The sequence below is a fragment of the Echinops telfairi genome, unplaced genomic scaffold (assembly GCF_000313985.2).
Source record: "Echinops telfairi isolate 266 unplaced genomic scaffold, ASM31398v2 ScPeMD7_7475;HRSCAF=8513, whole genome shotgun sequence".
Classification (NCBI taxonomy): Eukaryota; Metazoa; Chordata; class Mammalia; order Afrosoricida; family Tenrecidae; genus Echinops; species Echinops telfairi.
Window position 1 is genome coordinate 29,427,350 of NW_022111379.1, and position 4,670 is coordinate 29,432,019.

Sequence of the window (4,670 nt, forward strand, 5' to 3'; positions counted from 1 at the left end):
CTCAAACATAGCAACAATTGAGAGGGTGGCGTAAGGCCAGGCAGTGCTTCATTATGCTGCACATGGGTCTCTGTGAGTCCGAATGAATTTGATGGCACGTAACAACAATGACAATAAGGAAAAATGCATGGGGAAGTCTAAGCGCTAGTAATAAGGTGTTTATCCTTGACAGTTCAAAATGTTGTATCCCTTCTGCTTTTCAATTTTGCCTTTCATATTTTTAATAGCGAACATGTAAAAGGAAAGAATAAAATTATGTTATGGGGGCATACATATAAAGATATACCTAGTAATAACAACAAAATAGGGGAGAGGAAAGGAATGGAATACATATAAAATTTACTGTTACTGAGGTTGTTACTGAAGTTGTTACCAACTTATCCTAGAATGTTATAAATATAAGCTGTTAAATGTTATATTCATGATAACCACTAAGAAAACATAATTTACAAATTTAAAAACCATTAAAAGGAGAAGTGAGCCAAAAAAGTTCAGTGCAATAAACCAACAATAAAAATAACAATTAGTAAAGAACAAAGAAGGCTGAAGACACACAAGCAATACATAACAAAATGGCAGAAATAGTCACTTATTATTTAGTAATTACAATGACTGAAAATTTATTAAATGCTCCAATCAAAAGCCAGAGGGATAAGAAAAAGCAGAATGAAAAAAAAAAAGCAGGATGGATAAACATACATGATCGTTCTATATGCTATTTACAAGAGGCACACATTAATCCCAAAGATACAAATAGGTTTTAAATAAAAGGATAGAAAAAATATTCCATTCAAGTAATAACCAAGGGAAAGTTGAATGGCAATCTTAATATTTTTTTTATCTTAAAGTAGACTTTAAGACAAAATTTTTTATAATAAAGATGAGTATTAATAGTGATAAAAGGTTCAATTAATTAAGACATAATAAGGGACTAGTGCATGTGGAGTTGGTTCCACCAGGTCAGACTTAATCAAGCTTTCTATTTGGAGATTCTGAAAACATTGCATAACAGTGCGGGACCAAAAAAGGGCCTGATTTGTATTTGCCACCATGACAATGCAGCTGCTCACCCAACCATCCCAGTGCGTCAGTTTTTGGTAAAAACCTCATGCCTCTCTTGCTTCACACACCTTACTCACTTGACTTGGCTCCATGCAACTTCCTTTGTGTCTGCGAATGCAGGGGACCTGAAAGGACAGTGATTTGACGATATAGAAGAGGTGAAGGAAAAAACGAGGGAGGTGCTGTCAGCCATCTATTAACAGATGAATTTGAAAAATGTTTCCAAGTATGGAATCCCAGATTTGACAAATGTATTAAGTGTAATGGAGAGTACTTTGAAGGTGATAAGGTTGTGCGTGTTTGTTTTTTTTAAGTAAAGACATAGCTTTGGGGGGGATTCCAGATTTGGGGGTGGTACCCTTTGTATGTTTCCATTATTTATCCGATGCATCCAGTAAATTCTGACTCATATTTGACCCAATCAGAAGGGTAGTACTGCCCCTGTGGGTTTCTTAAGGGAGTAAAAAGCTTAAGCTTTCCCCCAAGGAGTAGTAGTTTTGGCTGGTAGTTTTGAACTACTGATCTTGTGGTTAGTAGCCCAATGAGTAACCACTAAACTATTAGAGCTCCAATTCCAACAATTCCCCCCAAAACAAGCTTACTGCCATCTAGTTGATGCTGACTCATCGCAACCCTATAAGACAGGGTAGAACTCCCCCGATGAGTTTCTGGGAATAGAAAGTTCCGTCCTCCCAATTCCAAAATGAGGACACCTAAATATATAAATATTGATAGGGGACAAAGGAAAGTAATAGAATAATATTTGGAGACTTCATATATACCACTTTTAGTATTGGATAAATTTTTTTTTAAGAAACAGTCATTTATTTTTTACTCAATTGACCAAGCTGCGGAGTCTTAAAGCCTCAAGTGTTGCATCTTAATATTTCCATTAAACAAGACCTTCCATCTGATTATTCCTGGGACATAACAGTTGGTTCTCCAGTGATTCCCATGTGCCAGACAGTTTGGCACGGTGACTTTTGCTCTTGAGGCATTTTATCAAAGGAATCCTCATTCCAGGGCAACATCACACCCCAGTCCATCCACCTCTAGCGGGGTTGGCCAAGGAGTCCTGCTTTGGCTGCTAGAGCTTCATTCTGCTGAGTATGATATTCCTGAAATCTCATGGATATTCTTAGCGCCATTTTAAAAGATTTCTGTAAGCAATGCTCTGAACACATAATCTCTTCAGGTTTTACTTCTCTTGTTGTGAAGTCTTTAACAGTCCAAAAAGCAGGTTTCTTTAAGTTTATTGTAGGTTCCAAGAAATTCCTTAAACTGTTTTATCTGGATTCTGTTATTTGTGCAGCCATCTTCTTTGGGCATGTTGGAGTCTCCTTTCTGATGCATGAGTTTCCTTTCTGTTCTGGAATAACAGTTGCTCAGTTCTTCCTTGAGTGCCTCCAGCAAGTCTGGGTTCTTACGCACAGGTGCCTGCATCCGATGATACCAACAGAGTCTGGGGGCACTTTGCTGCCAGTAGACTCTGTGGGCAGAGGAGGAGCAGGGTCACAGGAAATACGGTGCCGCAGGATAGGAGGGAGTACCAGTATTGGATAAATTATCTAGCTATACTATCAATAGGGAAACAGGGGAACTGAATGACATTATAAATCAACTAGACTTAATAGACCGAGTACTCCACCTGAGAACACCACAATATAGACTCGACTCTTGTGCTCAGGAATCATTCTTCAAACTAGACCACTCAGTTGTTCATGAAACAAGCCCCGATAAGTTTTTAACATAGAAATTATGCAAAGTAATTTCTCTGATCATTGTGGAGTGAAACTTGTATCAATAACAGGAAAGAAATCTGGAAAATACAAACAGATGGAAAATAAGCAACATATTATTGAACTAGCAATGAGCCAAGGAAAATAAATTTTCTTAGCGTCAAATGAAAATGAAAGCACATCATAACGGGCTACAGCAAAGCCAGCACTCATAGGGAAGCAGGGGGGAAAAGGGAAGATCTCAAATTAATAACCTAACTTGATAACTCCAAAATCCAGACAGAGGAGAGCAAACTAAGTATGAACCAACTCATAGGATGGAAATAACAAAGATCAGAACAGAAATGAATTTTAATTTTTTAAATTAATCATTGTATTGGAGGCTCTTACAAATCTTATAATCATCCATAATTCAATTGCATTAAACACACTTGTACATATGTTGCCATCATCATTTCCAAAGCATTTCTTTCTACTTGAGGCCGTGGTATATTATTATTGTTATTTTGTGTCTTACACCATCTGTTGTCTCCCTTCCCCTACATTTCTATTATTTAATCAATACAATTAGAAGTTGATTATTTGAAAGAAAAATCAATAAAATTGACAAACTTTAGATAGAATGGCAAAGAAAATATGAAAATAAACAAAAATTTTAAATGAAAGAAGAGACATTACAACTAACCCAGGTTCTAGTGGGGGAAGAGACTCCAAATTCAAATATAGTTTAAAGAGATCTCTTTTATTAAGTCTAGAACAGGACAAAGACAAGATAAAGACAAAAAGGAATCATCTAAATGAGAGAGATGATCAACCCAAGGCCATATTATAACCACAGGATTCAAACCCATGTAGCTCCTTAGATTGACTACAGAAAGCAAAGGAAATCATCACAAACTCATGATTGGCAGTAGATCATCACAGTCAAAGGGGGGTCGGTGGAGTGGGAAAGGGAACATGATGTGATACATACACTATTGCATATTAGAAAAATTTATAGGATTGGTTCTAGGGCAGTGGTTCTCAACCTGTGGGTTACGACCCCTTTGGGAGTCAAACGACCCTTTCACAAGGGTTGCCTGAGACCATTAAAAAAACACATAATTCCAATGGTTTTAAGAACTGAGAACGCTCCTCTATCCACCTCCAGGCGAATCTGCCCACATGCAGATACACCCACATATGAGTACCCATATGCGATGATGTCATCACACCATACCCATCACATACACATACAAATACAGGTGTATCTGACGGGGTTGGTGTCATAATGTGCTTATGCAGACCAGTCACACATGTGTAGAGAGCAGCTACTGTGTTGAGAGCAGCTACTCTGTTAAAAGCAGCTACTGTGTGGAAAGCAGCAGTATTGGAGGTAAAATGACACTTCGTGAATTATAATTACTGGGTAAATGTAAAATCATGTACTGTAAAATCATCAACTACTGCTACTACAAAAAATATCTTTACCATGGGAACTTAATGGGTCTTTTTATATTGAGCAGTGGTTGATGTGAATACTTCCCCCTTGTGATAGTAACAGGTATGTAAAAGAAACAATACAGAGACTGGTAAATTATAGGAAATGAACTGTATTGACTGAACTGTGCCATGTATCATCTTTTGTATTATTAAAGCTATTGTTACATATTATTTTCATTAACAAACCATCCCATGACAATGGATAGTGTAGAGAAGAACGTTAAGAAAAGAAAATATAGCGAGGGTTTTTTACAATATTGTTTTACCGCAATAACTACAGCAGGACTTGAGAAACCGCAATGTGTTATTTGTTGTGAAGGTCTATCAGCTGAATCTGTGAAGCCAAACAAACTAAAACACCATTTTGATAGCAAGCATCCAAGCTTT

General features: G+C 37.1%; 1 protein-coding gene and 1 pseudogene across 1 annotated transcript in view; one reads left to right on the forward strand and one right to left on the reverse strand.

The window, feature by feature from the left end:
• NIPA1 (NIPA magnesium transporter 1) overlaps positions 1 to 4,670 on the forward strand; it is an 84,267-nt gene that overhangs the window by 67,200 nt on the left and 12,397 nt on the right. The gene's annotated exons all lie outside the window — the stretch shown is intronic.
• On the reverse strand, positions 2,091 to 2,378 carry LOC105978382 (annotated as a pseudogene).